General features: G+C 37.9%; 1 protein-coding gene and 1 long non-coding RNA gene across 7 annotated transcripts in view; one reads left to right on the top strand and one right to left on the bottom strand.

The window, feature by feature from the left end:
- Tfap-2 (transcription factor AP-2) overlaps positions 1 to 14,229 on the bottom strand; it is a 197,300-nt gene that overhangs the window by 49,590 nt on the left and 133,481 nt on the right. The gene's annotated exons all lie outside the window — the stretch shown is intronic.
- Positions 1 to 14,229, top strand: part of LOC139989270 (uncharacterized) — an 85,491-nt gene that overhangs the window by 21,574 nt on the left and 49,688 nt on the right. The gene's annotated exons all lie outside the window — the stretch shown is intronic.

Raw genomic sequence — 14,229 nt, 5'->3', positions numbered from 1 at the left:
CACAGCGACGAAGCAGCAAGAAGACTCTCTCTATCAAAACTTTCGTGTCCATAGTACATTAATAATTAATCTAACGCTTTCTGATTGCAGATGTTGATTGAATGAAACGATGCTAAATTATAGAAGTATTCCTTTTGAAAAATGGAAGCAAATTTCCTGTTCTTCCTCCACAAAAACGGGTTTTATTAAAAACCAGCTAAAATCCAAGCTATTTCGTGTTCACATGGATTATAAGGATACTTGAGGATATTTTTATTTCAGATTCACTTCGTCTGAAATAAATGATATTCTCATTAGGTATTTATTATGTATAATAAGGAAACATCGTTAACTCGAAGTAACGAATTAAGGGGAATTCTTAATTGATATAATAAAATTATAGACCATTACTTTCAAATTTACTATGCAAATTATCTAATCTTAAACGAAACGAGAATGCACTATTTCACCGCAGGAACTTCCGTAATACAATCTATAAAGCTCAGACGGTTTCTTTATTAGAATAAAAATTCCAATTCCCAATGTAAATTAATCCCTTGATGAAATTTAAACATACGTTGATAATTATGCTTAGCAGTGACATTCAAATTGTAATGTCGCTCTTATCGAATCACGGTCGTCCTGAATATATCGTGATATATTGTATCAAAGATATTTATTGCTACAAGAGACTAGATCGTGACACTTGATAACGGGGAGATTCGTTATCGTATTCGGCTCCTCACCGCAGGAGGTGAATGTATTAATTAAACGGCGGCCAGAAATGGGTCCCCGGTACGTCTCCAGCCGCTTTTCCGTCAACGCTCATTCATGCCGGGAGCCGCAATTAATTCGCGCAAGGTGAAAACGGCCAGCGTTATAGGTCGTCGACTCGCGGCCCGTAATTTATGCCGGTGTAAATTCTGCCACGTAATTACGCCACAGAACGCCATTCACGACTGCAACGAGAGAAGCGTCGCGTCGTCGTGAAAAGACACAGTCGACAGCGGAACACAGTTGGCACGTAAGTCAGGGGCAGAGATAGCCCAAAGGACAAGGACTCGATCGCACTACCAACGATTTTGTTTAGAACAGTTAGATGCAGTTAAATCTTATGTTTAAAAACATCAGAACGTCAAGGTTGCGTATTTACTATTTTTTAAAATATTGGAATGTTGGGAGTAGGTATTCGTATAATTTAGAGAATTTGAAGCTTTTAGCCTACAGATTTGAGTCTTGTAATTTGAATAGTATTTAGAGAATTTCAGATTCTTTAGTGCGACTTTGAGGAATATTAGAATGTTCGAATTAAGTACTTAAAGTTTTTAAAGATATTGGAATGTCAGGATTAGAGATTTACATCATTTTTCGAGTATCTTTAGAGACCAGTTTCTTATTTCATTAATTCACATTTTTAGTTTCGTAATATACTACGAGATCCGTATAAAATGCGCAATAAATTTATTATTTAGTCAACTTAAAACGATAGGGAAAATTTTATGTACGATTTAAAGCATCTCAATCGTTGATTCATCAAAGGTACCATCGTAACGGAACTCCATCGACAACTCATATTCTCTAAAATAAACAACCGAAGTCTCCGAACAGATTTATCTATCTACGCATCGACCATTTCTTACTAACGAAAAGTAAATTCAATAATTCAACTTTCTCGAAATAGAATCCTTAAGATCCACGTTGAGATCTACGCTCAACTTGTCGACGATGCTCGCGTCAGCCGTACGAAAATCGCGACCGAGAGCTTCTTGATTAATGGTGTTCAACGCGAGAAACGTGATAACCACTCGACACGATTCTTACTCGCTCCTACTAGATACGAATCAGGAAATTCGTTTTCGTTTCGATCAATAGTCAAATTGACGCTGATAATTGGTTTCCGAACAGCTGATTAATCGTGCCTTTTGCTTTAGAGTCCATGTTGTATCTATGCATATACAGAAAATAACAGAGACGATTGAAAAAACGAACATGGAAGAAGAAACACAGTAGGTGTACAGCAAGACAGAATAATGTGGAAACTTCTAGGAAGGAAGCCGCAGGCTACCGATCACGCATCGTGTTGTCATTCGATGCATCAAGAATTTATTGGGACAACTAGTTTGTCCTGCTAGGTTTCTATCGAGTATTTTTCAATTTCGTTCAACGTTGCCCATCAGTGGAAACTGCGGTCTGCGGTCGTGAAATCGGTAAACCAAATGGAATCGTAAAGCCTGCTCGACCAACGGAATTAACGCTGCCGCAAAGCGCACCGATTACTCGATCGCGTTAAACGATCAACCGATTTGTTTGCAGACTCGCGATACGCAACCAATGCAAGCTGTTACAGAGTATGGCTCTTGATAGTATGTTTGCTTCGATGTTTGTTTGCTCGGAATTAACGCGAGTTAACGCAGTTGGTGAAATTGTGAAACTTATTTCTATGTTAGTAATATTAATTTCTAAAGAAGGACGAGGAAGAACACAAAAAAGTTAACCTTCTTTTAGTCTGTCAGTACGACTTTAGATTTCATATAAATGTAAACGTTTTAGATATAAAAGAGGAAAACTATTTGGAGAAATATATTTTATATAATAAATTACAAAAATATCGTTGACATGTTTTTTCTATCCATGTCGTAATTTACTTCTTCGGATTTTAATTGTTACCTATCACAAGTAACAAACGGAATAGTTTGCTCGTTACTATTGTGCTTTGTGAACTTTGCATGATCGATTCCGCTCGAGGCTGCGATCCGATAGCTACACTTCCGAGAAAATTTCTCGATAGATGTAGTCGTGCGTCTCTAATCGCATCATCAGGTGCATTAAATCGCTAGTTTTAGCGTGGAATTTATACGATTTCAACAGTCCTATTTGATAGTTCCATTTGAAAAGAGTCGCATGATCTCACGTCCCTCCTAAGGGTATTTCTTTTTCAATCTTGTTTCATTTGCTCGATTATTTACCAGTTGATTTAATTTGGTCACACTTACGTCAGTTCTTTATTATACAGTTTTATAAGAAACGAACGAGGCACGATTAAAAACAAAAAATATCTAATTATTGTAATTTTCAATGTTGTTAGTTAATCGCTAGATGTTTATAGCCTCTTTTTATTCGGACAAACGTTGTTCATTATCTTCAGGGCCTCTGTGACATTATGAAATTACACGTAATGCTATTTCCGTCCATGTAATTTCAATACACCAATTACCAATTCGTCGGACGATGAACATCTGTTTCCACTGCAGATTAGAAAGTGATTTAGCGTCGTGTATTCCGGCCTTCCAACGGAACAACGAAAGGCGGCCATTTAAAATTTAGAAAGTAGTCAAATTCGTCGCAGTTGACTTTCAGAATTACGCACCTTACAATGCTTGAATCCTTAAACGATTCTACGAAGACTCAAGTACGTCTTCTCTGCCATAACTGATGTTATAATCTACGACATGATTTGAGAAAAAATTATTTATCTATTTAAATTTATGCTTAATATCAGGTTTTTCCCTCAAAAACTGTATGAAACCTGAAAATATATATAGAACAATTTGCATTGACACGAGATGGCTGTTGTTTTTTTCGCGAAAATATCTAATCCTTCAGGTAAATTCATCATCAGTGAATCGATTTATAACTGTACTCACGTTAACCCACGCTAGAACGTTAATCCTCCTTGTAAATACATACTTCTCCGTTATTTATCGCACTGTTGGTACGTGGCAGAGTTAGCAAGATACGTGGACGAATCTTAAAAATACGTTTTTTTCGAAAGCCGGCCATCGGATATGTGTGTTATGGGAAGAAGTAGCGTGAGAGTGAGCTGTCGATAAAGAAATAGCCGAGGTGGTAATCATCGGTAATCTTCAGTCCGTTACTTACGCAAAAGCAGTAATTGCCACTGTTACGCCGTGGATTAGTTCGGAATGGTTACAGCTGGTTCGTTCAAGGAACGTGTTATTTAGTCGTTCATTCAGCTACGATATTCGATGATTCGTCGTTTCATGCCACCATTAACTCCGAATAAATTGTGCAATGGCTTCACGTGTGCCATGAATTTTTGTGTTTTTCTTTCAATGTTCACGTAATTCGCGTATTCCTTATTATCTTGTACAATTACATTATCAAAATAGTTAGTCTATATTAATGAGAGAATATCGTAATAAGCGTTACGCGAATGTTGCTTTAGCACGAGTTTCCGTAAAGCACGGCTAATAGTATGAAAAATTTCATCGACTATGTGAAAGTATACCAAATCTTTAGTATTATGTGCATTCTAACCATCGAAAATACTTTAGAATATCCCTACGATCCTTCGGTGTTTTTAAATTTCAAAATTGATTATTAACAATTTTTAATGGCATCGAATACATTCGCTGAATTAAATGCTGAATCCATAAAATAGAACACACGGTTACCGCAAACCTGCTGTTTCCTGATCGAGGGTAGCGACCGAAGGTACTTCAACGATTACAATCGTCGTGTATAAAGATACGCGGCAGTGTTCGGGTATGAAAGGCACGTACAAGTCGAACGAAGAGAAGACGAAGCCGAGAGAGGAGTCGAAGAAAGAGCTCTGGATGACGATGGTGGGAGAGGGAAGTCGCTAAACGACATTCCAAGCGGACCATCCAGCGCCACCCAACGGTAACCAACGCATGACGCCCTTATCTTACCTCGTGTTACCGCACCTTTCCTTACGTTACCTTAACGGATCAGCCACGGTCAAGGAGAACGTCGATTTCGCGTCGTATCGCGTCTCCGAATGTAACTCCAGATATCGATTATATGGAACATTCGAATCTCTACGTCGGAAACGTTTTCGAATTCCCAAATTAACGCGCATATTTCGAATTTTTATATGAAAAATCAGAAACGATGAAAAATAATACCGTAATTTTGACAGCATAGTTGGAACGTCTAAAATCTGTCGAATTTTATAGGTTGCTACAGAACGTTCAAGAAAATTAGAAAAAGAAGAAGAAGAACTCTCGATCTTCGATTTAGTTGTACCTTCCTTTTACATTCGATAGGAAAAGAATTTAGAGGATTGGAATATTTTTTCAATGATTCGTTCGTGTTAATGACGATGGTATTCGATAAAGGGATGCATTTTGTTTGAAGCAACAGTTAAACATAGTTAGAATAATTAGAAACATTTAGGTATGGAATTCCGATACGTCGTTGATTGCGATCACTGAAATTTTGAGGGCTCTAAGTCACGTAGAAGGTAGCATCGGCACTCGTAGGAAGGGAGTCAATTCTCCAAGCTCAAATTTCTTCTTTACCATGACGCGGTTGAGATAGGACTTTTGTTAAACAATAGTAGAAACGACCGACGATTTTGTAGAAACGATGGTTGGTTCGGATTGATTTTCAATTGATCCATCGGACGTTTGTTGCTTCTTCTTCTTATTGGTAACTGTATTACGTGCAAAAAAATTGATAGGGAGAGTAATGGCTTATTACAACCGCAAGATTGCCCTTCGCGATATTCTCATTATTAAATTTTACCCCTTTTTCATTAAAGCCTCATCAGTATATTTTATAAGTTAATACTTCTGAAACGTACTTCAATCAAAGTAATTACGATGGAAATTATTATGCGCTCTGAAATGCAAAATTTAATAATTTTACTTACTTAAATTATTCCACTATTCTATTTGAAAATTAAGGTATCACTCTCAAATAGTTTATAACCTTATTTCCAAGAATGTATGATCTAAATCGCAACATTTCTAACCTTTTATCAGGTATTTTACCTACAAAGCGTCAAGTTCATTTTATCGCGTGACAATTTTAGTTTAAACGCATATCATATTCTACCTCGAATACGAGTGTGATCGAAAATTGGCACATTTTTGCGAGTAAAATCGATATGATACAGCACATTTGTCGTTTTACGCAGTTTGCCCATTAACATCCCTGCTACTACATGTGTTCTAATCGATGGCGGTAAACGTACGTTTTCCATGTGACCGATGTTTACACACTTGTCTACGAGTGCTTAACCTATTTGCGTACACGACATTCCGATTCCTTTATTGGACTCGCGCGAAGTCGGCTTTAACGCGGGAAAGACAAAGTTTCCGAGTAAACTCTTCCATTAAAATTTTAAACGAATATGAATTACCGGAAGATTTAACACGCTACGTTAGGGTTGCGTCGATCTTTGCAAATAATCGCGCAAAACTGAGCGTGAACACGAGAGCACCGTTGCCAATCGATAATAAAAAGCACGAGCAGCGATAAATAACAATCTTGCGCACGATCCATAGTGTCTACGATACATAAACGATCAGTGTGTTTAAACGCGGCCTTTATCTTGATACGCGTCGTTTAATTTACGTGGTTTAAGTAACGTGCCCGTTTTTGCAAAGTATATTACTCGAAGTTATTTAAGCAAACACGACGATATAAATGTTTAGAATGAAAGGAACTTTGCGTGATTACAAATACGTATATATCGAGTGATTTTCTAAATCGTCGGTAAAATTGAAGTACGCATATATAAGTCACGCAATTCCATTATCGAAAGACTTTATAGATTTGGTCGTGCTTTTGATTTGAAGAATTCCGCCTTTAAAGAACTAAATGACGCGACGTGACTATCGTGCCACATGGTACTTTAAATTACTGCAACCTCGAGAATTTTCTGGATTCCAGCATTTCCAACCTACTTCAATTAATAATTCTCCACGGCTCATTACATAACATAACGAAGCGTGCATCATTGACATCGTGTCGTGTAGGTTAATGCAATTACTTTAATTGGAATATGGTCGCGCGAAACAAAATTTCAAACAGTCCAAAATTTGGGCCGAACTTCAAACTATTTAAACAACCGACTATGTTAAATTCCAAACGATTCTTAACTCACCCAGAACAATAGATTTTCCGCTCAGATCTCTTTTAATCTAATTCTCATGTAACGTTAAAATATATATTAACTATTCTCTTTCCGATTTTAATTTTTATCTAATATACCAATTATCTACATTCTGCAAACTCTTGATCCTTCGGAATTATCGTACATTCCAGCTTGCTCGTACTTTACCAGACATTTCACGTTTCAAAGTAACATCTCTCTTCGCAGACCTTCAACCTAATTCCCACGTTCTTTATCCTTATAACAATAATATTCCTTACATGTTTAGAGTCAAGTTTAGCGCACCAAAAATTTCTCATCTTAACACCTACCCTTAACATCACTCTCCCTGAAACAACTCTCACAGACTCTCGTCAAAAGTACAAGATCGTAACCTACACAACTCGCGGCTACGCCCTTTCCATCGCGTGCACGCTGTGTCCTTAGCAATTAGCGTCAGCGATCAATCATCAAGACGCAACGTCCGAATCACCTCCGGTCGAGGCAGCTGCGAGACCGGTAATCTCTGCCGCGTGTATGCGCTTTCTCGATGCTCCGAAAACTCGGTTCAGCCGCGTTGACCGCGTTTTCGTTCGGTCCGCCATTCGCAGAACCGAGGCTTGCGCGGATCTCCGTCCAATTCTCTAATTACGAGGCCGGCGAAGATAAACGATTTCCTCGATCGACGTTCACTAATGGCTTGCTTGGTGCGGAGCACAGCACGGCAAATACGAGCGGCGACGATGAAAAAGGGACCGATGAAGGATTAAGCGAGAGGCAGAGGAGGGAAGATCGGGGTCCGATCGTTCGACAACAATGATGTTCACCGTTAATTTGAGTGGACGAGTGAATCGGCCGTTTATCGCTCCGGCGCGGCGGCGTGAAGGCCGTGGACACAGGGCCACGCACACGTGTATACACGACACGTAGCCGTGGACACAGAGCCATACACGCGTGTATACGCGACACATAGCCGTGGACACAGGACCACGCACGTGTGTATACACGACACGTAGCCGCGCACACGGCCTCGTGGTAAGAGGCGAGAGTCCGGTCCAGAGGGTTCAAGCTAACGGGACCAAGAGCCGATCGTACAAGCGCGGCTCTGTAGCCAGCACGTTTCGCACACCCGCGCGAGAACACGTACACGCTTGCTGAAGAGCGCGAGCGCGCACGCCCGCATCTGCACGTAGGGGGAAAGGTTTTTATAGGCCTGGAACGTGTCCGTGAGCAGCGTTACACTGATATACGATATACATGGACCTTTGCCGGCGCGGTGTTTCGACGTTGCGCCCTGTCGCGGCTCTGGTGATTTCAACGCTTGTTCAGGCGCGAGTTTTTAATTCGTGATAATTGGCCGCGCGACTGTACCGGTTGACTGCAATCGGGATGAGTGCAATCGTTAACCACTGCGACATCGTGGAAATTCTTTCGCTCTCAATTATCTACTAATTTTTTTTAGGGATTTTTAACTGCCTTTTAATTGGATCCTGCGATTAGGTTGTGTATGCTTCCGAAGACTTTATTTTTCGCAAGTTACAAACGAGTTTCAATTGTTTGATTTCTACTCCGAGGAACGCCGAAATGCGATAATTCTTCCACTGCAACAACAACAACCTGAATGGTTTTCGTCTTCGTGTCATCGCGAGGAGTAGGTTTATATCGCAAATCGAAATGTCGCGCGCAGCAGTTATAAAGGGTCTTCGCGGAGATACATCTTCGTTTGTTATTGTTAAAGATCTAATCGCCATTAGTCAGGGAAAATGTCAGTTGAAACGTTTCCATAGCGAGCGGCGCACGTGTATATGTATATGCGGACGATCTATTGCGCAATCACGACAACTCGAATCCAATATACTGTTACAATGTTAAACGGCAAGTGTGACTCGACTTTAGTTTTGAATTTATCAATTGGACATCTCGTAATGCAATACAAATGGAGCTCCGCCGATTCGTCAACGGTATACGCCATAATTAACGTTTCATGATCGTCAGAACGGGCATTAATTATAAACTACGAATAGTGTTGCTTCATTCTCTCTTCCTAGGAGGTTAATGCGACAATGGTTTTTATTAAAGAAAGTCGGACAGGTATGCAAAAATCCTTAAATTCTCAGCCGACAAGTTTGTAATTATGACTTTCGAATAGTCGCCTAGGGATACGATTTTAAATTGTCATTACAAGGTATAGGTATTTTGAAATTCGTTGTAATGTAAAGAATTACAAGTAAAGCTGTTTTATACAAGTACACGTATGCTATTTCGTGGCCTTTCCATTTTCCATTTTTCGTCATTTTCGTATCATTTACTTATTATAAACGTAAGTTACAAACTATTCCATTTCTCGAATATATGAAACTTAGCAGAAAATATGTATGTATACTTTTGAACGATCATTGACGTTACAGCCAAGAAATTTTAAGACCCCAAATATTTATTTATATGCCAGATTTCCATTTCGAAATATTCGAAATTTATGTATCTTTATGATGATAAAAATAGCATGATAAATGAACGAACGAATGAATAAATCATAAATGAAGTTATGAATACATTGACTATATAATGATATATTTTACAATTCCAGCTAAGAAACAGTCAAAAGAGGTTTTTTCGAAACACAGATCAACGATCAACTGTCAGACCATGTCGACTGAAATGCAACCATACCGTGGGATGGTAATTTGACGCCGAAAGGCAACGTTTATGCGCAGAATAATTATCAAACGAGATTTGACAACGATCGTACTAGATCTGCTTGACTCGTAACCAGCCAGGAGAGCGGTTACGATTTATTCCACGCTCAATGGCAAAGTGTCTACAACGCAGGACCGATTTATTCCAACAATTCCTCTTTACAATTTCGATTAGCTACAGATTAGGAAGCAGCTGTTGTTTATGTGTGTTTCACCTCGATCACGATGACATGACGTCTCGAAACTATTGATTTCCTCTGGCAATTGCTTCTGTCACGTGGTAAATGTCTAACGGTGTTCACCAACAATAACGATAAATTCAATGATTTTTACGAATTTCGTTTAGAACAACGGTGGCAGCTAAGCTTTCCATGCTGACTTATCATAATTGTAAACCAGTGACGCGCTACCTTTCATACAATCGAAATTTATGTTACTTCTTACAGAATTCTTGGAATTAAAGGCGTTGCAGTATTCATGATATGTCAATTGTGTTCGGAAATTTATGTAAATATTCTACAGCTTATAATCATATGTACTTATCTAAATAAACACAAATATAGACATAATAGTATTAAAGACATATAGTATTAAATAATTATAGATATGTATTGTTTTTGTATAACAAACGTCATTTATATTAAAACCCTTGTAATATGTCGTAAATATTTTAGTAGGCGAATAAAATAGAAAGTGTTACGATATATGGAAAGGAAATATTTCAGAAACTACGTAATAAGAATCAATAACAAGTATAGAATATCATTTTGTCGTTGTCCACAAAATTTCGAATGAAATCCAGCCGTAAAACAAGTATTCACTTTTCTCCATGAAAACACGGATTTCACGATTTCTTTCCGCGCGTCAACGAACCACATTGAAGTTGCAAAAACCGTAGGTACACGTCACGCCTATCTATGCCAACCTATCTCTCCTCTAACTTCTATAACTCCAGACGCAGCAAAAACGAAATGCATCGCTCGTTTCAACCGGCGTGTACTGAAAATCATTTTCACTGTCCGCAACCGAAGCAACGTTATTTATAGTTAGGTCGATAGACACTGTGTCGCTTTCACCGTTCCTTTCATTTCCCTCAAAGAAAAATGATTCGTGATATTTTTAATTGCAAAAGTCGCTCATTGTCAAACCGGTACGATTTATCTCTAGTATCTAGTTGAATCGAGACTCCCGTCAATCGTTCTGTCGTTAAATCATTAGATTCCTCTAAATCACCTTTTTCCAATGTTTTTATCGTATTCAAGCTTTTGTTAATGATGCTCGTTCATGATATAGTTCCTTAAGCGACGTCAACGTACAAACAGATACGGCATAATAAATATCCATATGTACGTTATTTGCTAGAAGCATAGATCTAGCTTTTTGATCGCTCAAAGAGAGCAAACCGGGATGGTGCAATGACCGCGGTCATTAATTAGATTGATTTATTAGCCCTCGGGTGTACGCTCCTGTCAAAAGGATAATATTTTACGACGTTCCTAAAATGTGATTGCGAAGCATCGGTGATTTAGAGGATGGCAAATATCGACGGATAGAAGAGTACACCGGTTCGATTAATTTGAACGAGTCGTGGGACTCGTGGAACGGCGGAAGTTATGACATCGATGCGATTAACTCGAGATGTTCCTGTCATTCAAAATTCTGATTGCTTTCGGATAGGCTGCTTTGAAAATTAGCGACCGTCGTGTCGCCTCTAGTCGCTAGTACGAAGGCGATGCGACTATCCAAGTTCCTTCGGCTACTCATTGGTTATGCGCGTGTATAATTTATCTCGTTATTAAAATACCACATCTTCCCGTCGTCTCGTACGATCTTAAATTGAAAAAAGATATTATTCGGCGAGCTTTGTTTGGAATTTATGAATTCAGAGTTTAATTTCATAAAGAGCAACTTTAAAACAGATCTATTCCCTCTTGCAAAGTGAATGCCTAACGAATGACCTAAAACAGATCGTCCGAGTATTCGCTATTGAACAAATATGTCAATGATATTTGATCACACAATACGTGTCTACATGATGAAATTAGCTTTGGCTTTTCACTTTGCCTATTTAGTGACTTCATTCTAATGTCTTTGAATATCATTCTATCACCGATAAAGCGACGCTTTACATTAACTTACTATCCTACCGCGCTTAAATCACTGTCAACTATATTCATGTACACATACTGTTCTCTATCAACAGTATTTACGGTTATTACGTATTTTCAACTACCAATATCTGTTTATCGCCATTATCTCTACCAGTGATGCTCCATATGCTATTTTATGCCAATAGCGAATATCCGTTGCTTTTCATCATTTTTTTTTTATCGATATCCTCCAATTTGTGACTGCGTTAGCAAAGACTATACACTCCTTTTTACCAGCAATAACTTTGTATACTACATCCTACAATCGTTATTTTCTAGTATTTCTACTATACTATAGTTACTATACCAGCAATATCCTTATACTCTCCTTTCTATTACCATCATTACCTTCGCTATTGATACCTCTGTATGCTATGTTTTATCTTCGATGCTTCTATCTGTTTCTAATATTCTTAAATTTGTTACCACATCAGCAGCATATTTACACATTCCTTTCTGCTTGCTGTTACCTTTAACAGCAATAATCTACGTATCAGTTCCTAGAATCGATATTTTTCAGTATTTCTCTCATCGATATTTTCCAATTTGTTACCACGGCGACAAACTTGCTGTTTGCAATTCTCCGTGTGGAACATGCTTATATGCAGCTGCACGCGTACTATGCACTGGCGATGCAACTAACGTCGAACGTGGTTCGCGACAAGAGGTGAAGGCACACGGTACAACCGGCATCAATTAGATCGTGTTATGCTAATGCGGTCTGCATGTGTAGAGCGAAATACGCGGCGAAAAGCAGCAATCATCTCGGAGACTACAGAGTCGGATCCTCGTAGGCGGTCGACCATAGCCAACCGAATCCAACGCGGATTCAGTCGTGAACGGCAGGTGTAACGCGAGATAGCTGAATTTGTTGGGTGGAAGTTCTGCATAATTATCCTGAATATCATGGCAAATTTTGCTTTGTTTGGAACGAGGTAGAGTTTCATTCAGTGGATACAGAACACGTTTACGTTTTGTTGTTTTGACTCCTGAAGGTATTTAGCCTCTTCTTGGCGCCTTGGATGACATATTTTGTGGTTTCTTTTTTGTTAGAACTAAATTTGAGGCAAAAATTAGTTCGTGAAATGTGACAGGCTTAACTAGCAACTTTTGGCTAAATGTATGTAACGAATGATCGTTTTGACATTGGCATATTCTAATAATTATTCAGAGTATGATTATAGATTTTTGCTAAGATTATGCTGCAAGTAATGTTTCTATTATCAGATGTCATTCATTCTACCTGCTTCTCATTTCACGTAAAAAGTAAAGCAAAAACATCTAGTATCCCAGTGGTTCTTATGGATAAATCTTGCGGAAAAAATCGACTCGTGACTGTACTTTGATATCACTAGAACATATTAATATCATGGAAATATACTTGTGAATCGAATGTTTAATTTATAAATTTAAAACTGAGCAACACAACTTTTTGTTTTCGTTGTCTGATGTTAAGAAAACTGTTAAGATAATCTCGATGCCTGTTATGTAAATGCTACGAAATTATCATTAAAGATTTAATTAGTGGTGAAAGTAGATGCTGAAAGTTTAAACGTATGCTTGAATTGTATCTTGAACATTAATTATTTATATTATAATTTATATATTTAAATTATTTATTATTTATTATTATATTATAATATGAATCTTCTTGTAAACGATTTAATATAAGATCACGTTTTATAAACTAAAATAGATGCTGTTTGACGTGTCTTTGTTTTAAATGAATTTCTCTCAAGAGTATAAATATATACAGTATGTTTAGTTTAGTAGACTAATAGGATTATAATAAACTAAGCGATTGATTAAGCTGTTCAGAATGCAGTTTGTTCAAAACTTCAAGCAACAAATCAAACGCGTTTCGCAACATTACAACATCTTGTCATTGGTTTATAACGTGATGCATAGATTCGAGAAAAAAACCTTGCGATAATTACGTTCTGTATGGACAGTATTGATTCGATTTTTAAGATGTCAGCATCAGAATTGTTGAGGGTTAACTGATAGAGGAACGAGTGGATGAATTTCTAATACAAAAATATATTGGAATAAGTATAAGTATAGTGTATGGTGATCCAGATCCTCACTCTCTCAGTGTTACAATACAATAGAATACAATAGAGAGCACGTTCATATATTTAAAGTAAAGGACATTACCAAAAAGTTAACCTTGGTGTGTAGCTCTAGCTGAAGGTCACAAGAAACAGCAATAGAAATCTACTTATAGCTCTTTTGTTTCTAGACCTTGTAACCCAAAACAAAATTTATATTCAAAGGCACAATAATATGGACATCTCCTTATGTTGAATTTTTTCACTAAATTCTATTCTCTTCGTAACAACGGTCTCCAGATCACGGATATACAAAAGAAAAGGTATTGAGTTGTTCTTCAAGTAATTACTTCAACAAGAATCAACGTGTGAACGTCGTTCATAATAAATATAACCAAGAGCGGGACAAGTAAAAGTTCATGGCTGTCACTTTTTCTTCCGAATGTGATAACACGATTCACGATACCATAAGCTTTGCAAAATATCAA

The sequence above is a fragment of the Bombus fervidus genome, chromosome 7 (assembly GCF_041682495.2).
Source record: "Bombus fervidus isolate BK054 chromosome 7, iyBomFerv1, whole genome shotgun sequence".
NCBI lineage: Eukaryota > Metazoa > Arthropoda > Insecta > Hymenoptera > Apidae > Bombus > Bombus fervidus.
The sequence above is the reverse complement of the archived record's forward strand: the minus strand, read 5'-3'. Positions and strand labels throughout refer to the sequence as shown.